The 15,014-nt window shown below is 43.4% G+C and overlaps 1 protein-coding gene across 1 annotated transcript in view; it reads right to left on the bottom strand.

Annotated features, from left to right (window-relative positions):
* Window positions 1-12,936, bottom strand: part of LOC137421905 (tumor necrosis factor receptor superfamily member 1A) — a 110,086-nt gene extending 97,150 nt beyond the window's left edge. Inside the window, exon 1 of the mRNA XM_078773111.1 lies at window positions 12,854-12,936. The gene's annotated coding sequence lies outside the window, so the exon portion shown is untranslated. The remainder of the gene's footprint in view (window positions 1-12,853) is intronic.
* Between the last annotated feature and the right edge of the window lie 2,078 nt (window positions 12,937-15,014).

The following is a 15,014-nucleotide window of genomic DNA, read 5'->3' on the forward strand; positions in this document are numbered from 1 at the left end:
TTGCACAAAAGGTGAAAAAACGTGATCGTTCTTCGTTATAAATTACACACAAACACCTGAGCAGAGTTACCAAACATGGAGGTAACACATTGTGCACGGAAGTTTCCCCCAGTTCTGTCGTGAATATTAATGAAGTTCAATGTGTAAACTCCGCCCACATTCAGTGAACGAGTGCTGCGCCTCCTGCAACAGAACAGGACCATCAACGACTGCAACAGTAACAGCACCATCAACGACTGCAACAGCTGGTCCGAGAGCTAGGTGGATTTTATTTGACATGGAAACTACAAAAGCTTTGTCATGCTGGTGTGGTACAGGTAGCTTACCTGACCCCAGAAAGCCAATTCTTAAGTGCAGCTAGCGGTGGGTGGGGTAGGGGACGCCACTCAAACTACCCCCCAGATTGGTTTTATTTGACATAGAGACTACAAGACCAACTCATATGCCAAGTGGTAGGGTGATCTCCACCGACTACAAATCTGCAACTTAAGAAGAAAATTTCTGGTGGGGAGGTCACTTAAGAACAACATTAATTAGTGCTAATTAGGCCTTTATTTGACATATAAGCTACAAAACTGAAATCACATACAACATGTAGAGAATGGTCCCCTCATCAATAAACAACAACTTAAGAACAGAATATGTGGTGGTAAGGTCACTTAAGAAGAGGTCAAAGGTCACGGAATAGGGGTTTTCTGCACTTAATTACATGAGAAACTTGTAAACTGTGAAGACAATGTAAAAGCTGTAACATTTATTATAACAATTTCTGCTAAATTAGTACAGGTAAAATTTCTTCTAAATTACTACAAGTAATTTCTTAGAATTGCCTGTACAAACTATACTTCAACAATTTCCGAGAAATTATATTTGAGGAATTCCCTGTCCAGCAATTTCCTGTAAATTATAAACTCCAAGGATTCCTCATCTAACATACTCGAAAATAATTCACCAAATTCCGAGAAATAATATTTGAAGGACCCCACCCACAGCTAGCTGCACTTAAGAATTGGCTTTCTGGGGTCAGGTAAGCTGCTGTACTACACCAGCATGACTAAGCTTTTGTAGTTTCCATGCCAAATAAAATCCACCCAGATCTTGGACTATTAGACCTGTCAGACATGTCAACGATTAACGACATACCTAATCTAATTTACATTATAATGCCCTTAAAGAGAGGTTTTGCGTTTCTGATTTCCACACAATCTGATAATAGGAGCATTATAATCGACACATGCAAAAACCTTCAGAGATCCATGTTTCATTTTCTCCATAAGAAATAACATGCCCCCAACTTTTGTTGATTTTCGAACCCACTAACATATGTCATTTTTTTATTTCAGGTGAGGCCTATGCTTGATTATGGAGCATGCTAGCGGGGTAGCGCCTGACCCTGGCAGGAAGTGTATCCTCCATGTGGGAAAAGCAGATGAGACCACTGGCAACATCGCACCCATCACTGAAGACCATTGGTCATCCATCATCAATGTAGCAGCAAGGAGGAGACAAAAACGAAATTTTGTCACATCCAAGTACTATACGATAATTCAGTCGCTGCCAGATGAATCCGACAGTAGCCATGGCTATCACGTGAACTGTTACAAAAACTTTACTGCCGTGCCACGTGATGATACAACAGAAAAAACCCAGACACATGCATCAAGTGAGAAGACCCTGCGTTCATCATGTGATTTTGCCCCGTCAACGTCTACCTCGGGTATTTTCCCACGCATTTGCCTGTTTTGCAAGAAAGCTAGGAAGAAGAAGGGTGGTAGAGAAGAACATCTTGGTGAATGTGAAACTCTCGAAGCTGAGATAAAAATAAAAACTGCTGCAGCTGATAAAAAGGACAACAGCCTTCTTGGACTGATCTCTGGTGTAGACTTTCGATGTAAAGAGGTTCGGTACCATCACAGTTGCAGAAGTACTTACCTTTCCAATGCACAGTCTCTCCATAGGCCTACTGCTATTGCAGGTAGCATTTCTTTGTTAGGTTTATATGCTTACATCGAGAAATCAGTTATATTTGGCAAAAGGCCTGAACTTCTTACATCCATCTTCACTCGGTACCAAGAGCTTTGTGAAGACGCCGGTGAGACTCCAATTTCTACAGCCAGAAATTTGGCAACAAACTTACAGAATAAATTTGGTGACATAATTAGGGTAGAGTGTAAAGATAGGGCTAGAAAGGCAGGGGCCATTGTTTATCCCACAGGTTTAGGTGAGCACCTTATCCATACAGCCTATCATTATGCAGCATCGCCTGAAGCTGTCATTCATAAGGCTGCCTTACTCTTGCGTAAAGCAATCAAACATGCACAAATCACACCTCTACCTGAACCTCCCACTCTGCAAAACCTGTATGAGGGTGAAGTTACTGTCCCAGATATGTTGATAGATTTCTTTCAGGTCTTGTACGGGGGCCCCAATCAAAACTTGTACACTCCAAAACTCAAACGTCGTGCCTTGTCCTCAAGCCAGGATGCCTTATTCGTTACTCAAAGGAGGAAAGTAAAACCAGCCAAACAGATAATTCTCGGAATGGCAATCAAGTCTATGACTGGTAGCAGGAAGCTGATTGAAATGTTGAACAGATTTGGCCATGTTGTCAATTACCACACCATTGAGACACTGGAGACATCCTTAGGAGATGCCATTCAGAGTACGGAGCAGACCTGTCCGGAGGGAACCCTTCTTGATCAGGTGTTTGGTTTGGCGTTCGACAATTTTGATGAACTGTCTGAGACATTGTCAGGAGCCGACACTCTTCACGATACAATGGGTATCTTGTATCAAAATAAAGATGTGGTAGGGACAAGCAGACCCGTTAATCAAGTTGCGCCAACAACATCACAGCCAGAAAAAGTATCAAGAAAGAGAAAACTGCATGTTCGGGAACAGCCCCTTGAGCCATGCCGTAAAAAACCCCGAATGGGCACATTTGATTATGAAACCACCGATGTTGACAACCGGCCTGCTAATCGGAAGCTAGCTCTAGACAAGGACCTTGCATGGATGATATGTCATGCCTTGCAGATGGCTAACATTCCCATGTGGGTAGGATTCAATGCTTTGATATGCCCAGACACAACTCCAGAACAAAATGTCTTGTATATGAAAAACTTGAACAAGCCGATAACGTCGCTTGATGTTATACAGGATACCCTAATCACCACACAGAATTGTGCGCAAGAGTGCGGTCAGCAGTATGGTGTTGTAACCTATGACCTCAATGCTGCCAAACCTGCCATGCAGATTCAGGTTACCGAGTCGCCCAGGTTCGACAAGGTCTTCATCATGCTTGGTCCATTCCACATAGAAATGGCTTTCTTTAAAGCCCTAGGGAAACTGATCGATGCATCTGGTGGCCCAGAAATGCTGCGAGACACAGATGTCCTAGCTGCTGGATCCCTGAATGGTTTTCTGAGTGGCAAGCACTTCAACAGATGCAAACGGTTGCACCCGATACTGGCCTTGGCATTTGAACTGATACACTTCCAAGCATTCCTTGAGACATTTGAAGGCAATGATGAAGTTGAAGATTTACTTTCAAGGTTACAAACAAAACAGGATGAAGAGACATGGACACAAATAGAATCATCTTCTGCGTTCACAAGATGTGTCACGTCATACAAGGAGTATGCTGTCCAAACCCGATCAGGGACACATGGACCAACTGCCCAATTCTGGATGATTTACATCGACTTTATCCACGACTTCCACCTTCTGGAGCGAGCAATTCGAACAAACGACGTGGACCTGTTCACTCATGCACTAACACCAATCATACACTTGTTCTTCGCCACAAACCATGTCAATTACTCACGGTGGCTCACTAAGTTTCAGTTGGACTTGGTAAACATGGACAATACTCACCCAGGACTTCGTTCTATCTTGGAAAACGGTGTCTTTACGGTTAAAAGGACTGACAAGGCATTCAGTAGATGCCCAGTAGATCTTACACTGGAACAGACAGTAAATGCCGATTGTGCATCCAGACGGACTGGTATATCATCCATGACAAACAACTTCAGTGCACGTCTTCGCTGGATGTTAACCAAGTCCACCAGAGCAGCAATTATATCAAGGGCATTAGCAATGACCGGACTATCTCAAACGGAAGACAGCACAGCTGAACTCCGCCCAGCCCGCATCAGAAGGGACACAAGCGATTTGCATAAGGTTGTAAACCAGATAAAAGACTCATGCAATCCATTTAAGTACACTGAAATATCGGATAGGCTGTACAACATCAGCACTGGTAAGGCAGCAACAGATTCCATCAAGACATGTTTGCTAGCCATCTGGGAGAAAGGACAAGCCAGATACAACGAATTTGTTGATGCCTGCATTGAAGATCCAAATCGGTTTGAACGGCCAATCAAAAGGGAGAAGCTCAGAACCTTCACGGAAAATGGCACAGTAAATAAGCGTAACAGAGACAAACGTGTTGCATCACTTGTGTGCACTCGTGACCTTATGGGACGCCTGGTTGTCATTGCTTGTCAGAGAAAACTTGATTTGAAACATATCTTTTCATATCCACTGACACCGGTTCCACTGTCCATGTGCAGCACAGACGGTTGTATGGTCAAGACGGAAAAGAGTGGCCTTCTGGAGCTGTTAGAGAGCAAAGTTCCCTCTGTCACACCAAGCTCAGTTGATGCCTATGTGGTTGATGGTATGTTCCTGCTACATGTTCTTCCACCCCACATTCCAGGAACGTATGGAGCCTTGGCAGCCGGCATTTTAAGACAAGTCACCGCTCTCTCCCGTGGAAGAGTGCATCTCATCTTTGACGCATATCCAGTCCTATCAATAAAAGACTGTGAAAGAGCAAGAAGAGGTCTGGATGACACAGACAAGAAAGAATACGCCATATCTGGACCTGAACAGCACCGCCTGAGAAATATCTTGGATTGTCTAAAGTCAAGATCATTCAAAGAGCAGCTACCAAAATTCCTGGCAATGGAATGGGAGGCCCAGCAATATGCAGACATAATTCAAGGACGACTTGTGTATCTCTCGTATCTTGGAGCATGCTACCTTTTCTACGTGAAAGATGGGAAAGTCATGAAGGAAGAAGTAGAGACCTTGAAAACCAATCATGAAGAAGCTGACACCTTGATCTGCACTCATGTTAGTCACATTGACAAGGAAAATGCGAAGAACATAGCAGTCAGGGCATCAGATACAGATGTCGCCGTCATTCTGCTGTATCACTGCAGGCAGTTCAAAGCACATATTTGGATGGATGTTGGGACATCGGGAACGAATGACAGGCGATTCATAGACATCACTGCAATTAGCAAAGTCTTGGAAACCCCACTCTGTCAAGCACTAGCTGGCTTCCATACATTTACGGGATCAGATTACACATCTGCCTTCTTCAAAAAAGGAAAGAAACGTCCCTTCAAAATTCTTGAGGGTTATAAGGATGCTCAAGACGCATTTGCAGAGATGGCAACAGACAACTTGGGATTGGATTCAGTGGAAGTAATCATGTCTTTCACTGCAAGAATGTATGGAGCCAAGCCAATTCAAGCACTTTCACTCAATGCACACCGCTATAAAGTGTTTCAGAAGACATATGCACCAAAGGCCACAGCAAAGAATCCTCTTGAGAACCTTCGGGGCATCGATGCAACCATGATACCACCGTGTGAAGCCGAGGTCTCCCAGCAAATCAAGCGTGCATCATTTGTTGCCAAAATGTGGGCGGATGCCAACAAAAAGATGATATGTCAACAGCCAACTGCAGAAAATGGCTGGGAGGTTCAAGGGCAAGCCTACGACGTCATATGGTTTGATGGACCACAGATACCTGGATCTCTTGTTCCTGATGAAGGAGAAACTGAAACTGATGCCGAGGATAATGACAACTTTGAACCCTGCTCTTCTGATGAGGACATTTTGCAATCCAATGAAGATGACGAACAGTAACTCTTAATTTCAAATCTCAGATACAATGTATGTTACACTTACAGGAGGACAAGGCACTGCAAACAGTTTCCAATACGTTTTCTAACATTCTAAACACTAGGAATTCGTCGAAGGATGCATTCAGTGTTTGGTTCTTGTGCAGGAGTGTTTTGTGCTCGAGTTTTAGGCCTACTTAATTATCCAGGTGTTATCGATGTACAGTGTACAGTAGTTGCCATTTAACTTTCCAATCAGATTGAGAGGGTTAAATGCCCTTGAAGGAACTGCGCTCCAACGCGAGTCGAAAGAATTGACGCGACCAAAGACGGAATTCGTCCGAGTTGCTTTATTGAAACAAAACAGCTCAGGTATTCTGACAAGCCCGTTTATCGGGCAGCAATATATATACACATTTATGTCGGGAAGTTTGCCCGGCAAAAGCTATACCGGGCATGCCCGGGTATCAAGGGCGAGCCTTGGAAAGGCGAGTCTGGACCTGCCCGGGCGTGTTTGGCTGCGGCCTGGCAAGTCGAGGCTGGGCGTGCCCGGGCGCTCTGGACGAGCACTGGAAAGGTGATAGCGGGCATGCCCGGACGCTCTGGGCGAGCCCTGGAAAGGCGATAGCGGGCATGCCCGGACGCTCTGGGCGAGCCCTGGAAAGGCGATAGCGGGCATGCCCGGACGCTCTGGGCGAGCCCTGGAAAGGCGAGAGCGGGCATGCCCGGCAAAGACGAGACCGGGCGTGCCCGGGAGGTTCGGGCGTGCCCGGGAACAGTGAGTCCGGGCATGCCCTGGAGAGGCGCGTCTGGCCGTGTTCTGGCCGGTGCAAGGCGATTGTGTGCATCCAGCGGTAACCGCTACACCCTGTTCTTAAGTGACCTCTGCACCACAATTTTTTTTCTTAACTTGTTGTTTATTGATGAGGGGGCCATTCTCTATACATTTTGAATCTGGTTTCAGTTTTGTAGCTTACATGTCAGATAAAACTAGTTCAAAGGTCATTCAGTCAAAATTGGCATTTTTGACCTGTTCTTAAGTGACCTCCCAAGCACAAATTTTATTCTTAAGGTGGTGCTCGTTGATTAGGGGACCGTACTCTACATTTTCCATGTGGTTTCAGTTTTGTAGCTTACATGTCAAATAACAGTGTAAATAGCCATGGGGGCCAAATAGGTACATTTTAAAATGTTTTCGCTGATTGAAATCAAAGGAAGTGGTAAGATTGGAAAAATTTCTGCTTCTCATGTATCTCACTTCAGGCTCCACTGATATAGGTTTCATTGACAACGCCATGTGTGTATCATGTGGCATGTTGTAGTCAAACAGTAATTAAGAGCTGGAAACCCCTATTCCATGACCTTTGACCTCTTCTTAAGTGACCTTACCACCACATATTCTGTTCTTAAGTTGTTGTTTATTGATGAGGGGACCATTCTCTACATGTTGTATGTGATTTCAGTTTTGTAGCTTATATGTCAAATAAAGGCCTAATTAGCACTAATTAATGTTGTTCTTAAGTGACCTCCCCACCAGAAATTTTCTTCTTAAGTTGCAGATTTGTAGTCAGTGGAGATCACCCTACCACTTGCCATATGAGTTGGTCTTGTAGTCTCTATGTCAAATAAAACCAATCTGGGGGGTACTTTGAGTGGCGCCCCCTACCCCACCCACCGCTAGCTGCACTTAAGAATTGGCTTTCTGGGGTCAGGTAAGCTACCTGTACCACACCAGCATGACAAAGCTTTTGTAGTTTCCATGTCAAATAAAATCCACCTAGCTCTCGGACCAAGCGCCCCGTCCCTCGACTCTACCCTTCATCACGTACTGTAAGGTTCTGATGTCAAAGAGAACAATCATTTATGGCAGCACCCGGAATCATGTTCATGTCGACGACCTCGTACCACACACCGCCTGCCCAAACCCGGAACTCCAACGTCATCCTCCAAAAGGCGAGCAAGCACTTCTGGTTTCACACAACTGATGTAGGCCTAATACCATTACACGTACCTGTTCGACTCGCTACCCTTTATAACGTACCTGTTCGACTCGCTACCCTTTATCACACTTGTTCGACTCGCTACCCTTTATCACGTACCTGTTCGACTCGCTACCCGTTATCACGTACCTGTTCGACTCGATACCCTTCATCACATACTTGTTCGACTCGCTACCCTTTATCACGTACCTGTTCGACTCTCTACCGTTTATCACGTACCTGTTCGACTCGCTACCCTTTATCACGTACCTGTTCGACTCGCTACCCTTTATCACATACTTGTTCGACTCGCTACCCTTTATCACATACCTGTTCGACTCGCTACCCTTTATCACGTACCTATTCGACTCGCTACCCTTTATCACGTACCTGTTCGACTCGCTACCCTTCATCACATACTTGTTCGACTCGCTACCCTTTATCACGTACCTATTCGACTCGCTACCCTTTATCACGTACCTGTTCGACTCGCTACCCTTTATCACATACCTGTTCCGGCAGGGTCGGCGACATAGGGGGGCATTCACGGGCCATACCCCCCCAAATGAGTTATTGTACCCCCACCCGCAGGCCAAGCCTTTGATGCCAAACTGCGTTTTATTAATTAATTTATATTTATCATATTAAAAGTGAAAATCTTTTCGCTAAATGAAATGAAATAAAAACAAAAATAAGAAAAGAAAAACACACCCTGTTGGTCATATTTGCATCAGGTCACATTTGAGGAAGTGGTATGCTCATTGCTCATTGCTCATTGACGAGGAATTTAATAAGGTGTGGCACATGGCCACGGCTGCCAGCGCATCACTGAGATCCGCGATCCCCAAACGGAGACGCAAAGCGAACACGAATATGGATGAGTATGTCGTTATGGGAACTACAGGGCACAAGTATGATGACGAAAAAACAGAACTTCAGAGACTCTACTACAACACTATTGATTCAGTGCTTGGAGAGATGGATCACAGATTCAGCGAACGGAACTCACACTTGGCTCGTACACTTGTTGCACTGAATCCAGAAAGTGATGCATTTCTTGATGTAAAGGCTGTGAGCATATTATGGACCTGTCACGATCGCCTATAATTGAGGCAGAGTACGAAGTTGCTAAACAGTTTTCCAGTTCACAAAAGCAATCACAGCCAATCGAGGGGGATTGGACTACACAGCACATCCTCTCGGAGTACCACACACCTCTGATCGGAATGCCCAGTGTACGGACTGCTTTCAAACATGCCTCAACATTTGGCGCCTCCACAGCAATGTGCCACAATTCATTCTCCACTCTGAGAAACGTATTTTCGGACCACAGACACGCAATGCTCCACAAGAGAAAGGCCCAGTTGGTTCAGCTAGCGTTTGAGAGGGACTTAACCCGAAAATGCACAACTGAGTGGAAGGACACCATTCTTAGGAGGTTCAGCACCAACACTCGCCGCCTGTAGCTCTTCTGAAGGTAAGCCATGCGTTTAATTCACTTTATGATGCCAGCCTTGGCTTTCATGATTATTACGCAAAATGTTGAATGATTTTTGCGTCTGTCTTCATTTATTCGGTAAGAGTGGAGTATATAGTCTATTTCAAATGATGGTGCAGTGAGTGAAAGAGTGAAATAGTGAGAGTCAAAGAGAGAAAGAGACGTGGCTTGCACGTAGGCTATATTGTGTGTGTGTGTGTGTGTGTGTGTGTGTGTGTGTGTGTGTGTGTGTGTGTGTGTGTGTGTGTGTGTGTGTGTGTGTGTGTGTGTGTGTGTGTGTGTGTGTGACTTTGCAGCATGTTTTTATATTGTAACGGTTGGTGTGTTGATTGTTGACGGCAAATTCTTATTTTCAAACATTTACATCAAAGATTGAGTTCTCGAACAGCAGTTTGTGCCCCCCCGGTGGTTACCCTAATGCCCCCCGATTAGATTTCTTCTGACGCCGACTCTGCCTGTTCGACTTGCTACCCTTTATCACATACCTGTTCGACTTGCTACCCTTTATCACATACCTGTTCGACTTGCTACCCTTTTAATATCACATACCTGTTCGACTTGCTACCCTTTATCACATACCTGTTCGACTTGCTACCCTTTATCACATACCTGTTCGACTTGCTACCCTTTATCACATACCTGTTCGACTTGCTACCCTTTATCACATACCTGTTCGACTTGCTACCCTTTATCACATACCTGTTCGACTTGCTACCCTTTATCACATACCTGTTCGACTTGCTACCCTTTATCACATACCTGTTCGACTTGCTACCCTTTATCACATACCTGTTAGACTTGCTACCCTTTATCACATACCTGTTCGACTTGCTACCCTTTATCACATACCTGTTCGACTCGCTACTCTTTATTACATACCTGTTTGACTCACTACCGTTTACCATTGTTCACATTCGAATCTTTAGAACATTTAATACTCAATCTATATAATAATACCGTAAGGACTCGACTTTGTTATCCCTTTTACGCCGCACCCAGTGACCCCATGCCCACGGCACTAATGCATTTTCCATCTACGAACCGCGCTCTTTGTTTATCACGTACAGCCATACTCGAAAAATCTGAATTCGCCGACTTTGGGACCCAAAAGCATCCGATTATCGGCCGATACGACACCATCTTACGACACCATCGTATTGGCGTCTGCTGGGCGAAGGCGATGCGAGCCGTCCGCTGATTGGACAGTCGAGTGGTGTGAACCAAATCGTCTTTTTATTCCCTTGAACATTTTAAATTAGGATATATAAGGAAACGTCTTTATCATCATTCGAATCGAAGTGAAGAAGTTTTTGAAGTTTTGATTTTGGAAACGTTAAATGGAGAAACAGTTTCACAGGAAGAGAATGCGATGCGATGAAGAAGAATCCATCTTTATTTTATTTTTTTGAACCACAAAAGATTGAAGCTCCACGAAGTCGAGAATGTGAAACTACGTGAATGTAATAAAATAAGTGCAACAAGTACAAAAAGTTTTAATTAAAACAAAAGTCGCGTCGATGTTACACAATGCCTAGATGCAGCTGTGCCTATAACGTCGATGTTATAAGCACAGGACATTCCTATTGATTCGATTACTTGATGTTATTTTTGTGCAAAGTGAAAATATATCTCGGCAATTTCCCGTGTGTGGCGACGAATTTTTAATATATCTCGGCATTTTCCCGTCTGTTATTTCAGGCGGTGTATGACTGACCATGCCGCGATGTAAAAAATATATATATCTCGGCAATTTCCCGTATGTGGCGACACGTGAACGAAGCTATGCTCCTCTCTCCACATTATTGTGACGACGTATAAATTAAATATTTCATCGTGACGATTGTCATCAAATGGACGAATTTTTAATATATCTCGGCATTTTCCCGTCTGTTATTTCGGGCGGTGTATGACTGAACATGCCGCGATTTAAAAAAAAAAAAATCTCAATGGACTTGAAGTTACAGGCCTTTGAGAATTCATTTCGTTCTATAAAGGGCAACTTTCATCGGATTTTCTTCCCGTTTTTTTTCAACCGAGTCAAACTATGTTAGCGACTGTGAAAAATGAAATGATATATCGAATTTGATTTGAAAGAAAACTGTGTGAGAGAGGAAGACACCACGGGCCTACAAAACAGGCCTCAAAGCTATGCGAGTTAATAAAATGGTGGATATTTGTTTATATGAAGCTTCTCCCAAAATGGGTGGAGCTATGGTTCCCAGAATGGGTGGAGCTTTGAGGTTTTGTCTTCTCTGTAAGAACAAGAAGAAGAAGAAGAAGCAGTGGTAACAACAACAGCAGAGGGCACTCTATGAGCAGCGTCTGCGACGCGGCTAAAAATGTACATAAACGACACAGTTCTATGAAACAGTTTCACAGGAAGAGAATGCGATGCGATGCGATGCGATGAAGAAGAATCCATCTTTATTTTATTTTTTTGAACCACAAAAGATTGAAGCTCCACGAAGTCAAGAATGTGAAACTACGTGAATGTAATAAAATGAAAATATACATAAACGACACAGTTCTATGAAACAGTTTCACAGGAAGAGAATGCGATGCGATGTGATGAAGAAGAATCCATCTTTATTTTAGCTTACGACACCATCGTATTGGCATCTGCTGGGCGAAGGCAATGCGAGCCGTCCGCTGATTGGACAGTCGAGTGGTGTGAACATGGGTGGTGTGAAACCAAATGGTCTTTTTATTCCCTTGAACATTTTAAATTCGGATATATAAGGAAACGTCTTTATCGTCATTTTAATAAAGTTAAATGGAGTGACGTTGCGATACTCGGGGTGCGTTGCAAAGAAGAAGATCCCATGAGCGCTCCCCTATGCCATCCATAATGGTACACTCTATCCATACACCACATCCTCCCTTCCGTGGATGTTCCACGGGTTTCACGTCTTTATCGTCATTTTAATAAAGTTAAATGGAGTGACGTTGCGATACTCGGGGTGCGTTGCATAAATCCTCGTAACTCAGAGAGGTGTAGCAGGTGGCGAGACGTAAGGAAGCTTAAAGATAACAAGCTGAAACAGACGAACGATATGTCAATCTCTTTCTGCACCGAACGGAAATAAAAGTATGAGAGCGGGAAGGCATGGCCTGAGCACTTCGAGCAGAGAGGACTGATTGGACTTAACTTAAAGATAAAAAATTGGAGCTTAACGGAAGAAGAAGATCCCATGAGCGCTCCCCTTCCCCTATGCCATCCATAATGGTACACTCTATCCATACACCACATCCTCCCTTCCGTGGATGTTCCACGGGTTTCGGCTAGTAAAATATGAATTACCGTCCGTGAGATTCTCAACCGACACAATCATTCATTAATCACGATTTGTACAACACCTGGTAATAACGGTGGACATAATCTAGCGTTAAACATAAGATGATCGAAGGTAAACTATTATAAACTCCACCACAGGTTTACTATTCGTGTAATAAATTACCTTCTGAAGATCTTCATCCAACGAGGCCCCAACAAAAAGCTCCGTGAATTGTTGATTATCCCGAATAACCAACAGATTGAAATCACAGAACTCAAATAGACGTAGAAGAACTATGCAAGCCGCTGTGTGGCCCCTCCGCCGCAACGCGGCAGCCATTTTAGTTAGCGCAAGACACCTCCGCTTTCTGCGTACAGATAGGCCTATTGTTAACATGAGCAGTGTGAATGTTCAACAAATATCAGCAATATGCCTTCTTGTGCTGCAATAAACTGTACAAATCGACTTGTGAAAGGTTCTGGGAAAACATTCCACAGGTAAGTAATTTATTTTTCTTAATTATGAAGAGTTTACTCGCCAAACTCTAGTTAAACTTTCATGTTATGCACAGATGTAGTTTTTCGTTTATGTAGTCCCATCTGTTAGTTTGTGTGTGTTTGTGTGTGTGTGTGTGTTTGCGGATTTGTCAGTGCATTTTGACTTGAACCAAAGGCCGTGCCTTTGCTTGAACTTAAGGACTCTAGCTCTTAATCTCTTCTCTCCCAATTTTGTTGAGCCACACACAATTTTGGGCTGTTAGGAGATGCATAAACATGTTCAGTTATCAAGGATCTAGGTTAACATTTGTCGTCTAATTAGACTAATAGGGTTGTATTTTGTAATCGCTTTCTTTATCGTTAGTAATTGTTACTTTGTGGAAAATATTGGTGTAACGCGTGAGTGAGTGCAATCTGTGCCCATTTGCCCTAGTTAATCATAATGTAGGGTGAGAGCCAAGATAACATTACGAGTTTAACTGATAAAGGAAATAAAGCTTGATAAAGTATTTCCCTTGCTGTGTGTACAATGTCGCCAAGCAAAAAATATTGGGGGCTAGAGTATGGTCTAGTGATTGAATTTTCGGACACTGTACCGTATATAGAGTGTAGAAAACATGTGGGGGGCAGGCGCGTAGGAAGCAGTTTTGGTTGGGGGGGGGGGGGCAAAGACCCAAGGGGGCTCACAAATTTTGTCTTTTCTTTTGAATATAGATTTCCCAAGGATGGTTCAACCCTTCAGAAAGAATGGCTCGTAAAGATGAGGAGGGACAACTGCCTAGCACAAGACAAGACAAGCATACTTAATGTTTCCAGTGCAATAACAACAGCTGCTGATGTTAACAATGATGATGACATGCTTCTGATGAGGAAGTATGACTTGACTTTGAGGAGCCCAGCAATGACAGATCATGATTATGCGGATGTGCCGAATGTTTCTACACTTTCAGAGTACAAGAACTCCGTGATAGGTTATGTTGCTGGATATGTTGTGAAGATGACTGAAAAACATCTCTCTTGCGAAGAGTGTATTGCTTCGTTAACCACTGGAGAAGTGATGGTCGGCAGCTTGCTGGAAAAGAAGAACAGAGGTGGTCTAGTGAGGCCTTCTCCAGACGTGGTGAAAGTCTGTAAAACAACAGAGAGGTGTTTCCAGAGGATGCTAAGTGTGACTGGAGGTGAACTCCCTCAAGCGTCTCGTCTTACTCAGGCCATTTCATCTGCTGTTCTTGCCGAAGTGAATTGCCACACCATTTTTGGTTCCCTGTCCGATCATATGTTTGATTGCGAGGCAGATAAGAATCATGTGTACATTCTCATAAAGCGTATTGCTTCATCGTACGTCAAGATCCGAATGCATCATCTTGCCCGATTGAAGAATGAGAAGTTGAGTGGACCATTTGTAAGAAAACAATTATCAAAATTAATCTTGTTCAAACACCAGTGAGCTTTTATACAGAGATTTCTTCGGATGGCTTGTGAAAATGACATTCACATGTTGTAATGGCATCATTATTGTTTGTAACACAAGTACTGAATACTCCAGTACAATATACTTCACTGTGCAAACATTTTGAACTGTTAACTTTGCCCAATACAATGTTGCATAGGTCAATTATTTTCCTCAGTCGAGCATTTTTACCTGTTCATGGAAAATGATAGTTCTTTGATGCCAAATTGCTCCCGATATTGTCAAATCAATTTTGTTTTTCCGAGAGACTTGACTTGGGCAAAATTACTTGTACTAGCATTTATCATATGTTTTTAATGCTTTTTCTACGGGAAATATATATATCTGTATTGTATTTTGACTGAATGGAAATATTGGAAAATACATTACTAGAAAA

The sequence above is a fragment of the Myxine glutinosa genome, chromosome 2 (assembly GCF_964187855.1).
Source record: "Myxine glutinosa chromosome 2, kmMyxGlut1.1, whole genome shotgun sequence".
Lineage (NCBI taxonomy): Eukaryota > Metazoa > Chordata > Myxini > Myxiniformes > Myxinidae > Myxine > Myxine glutinosa.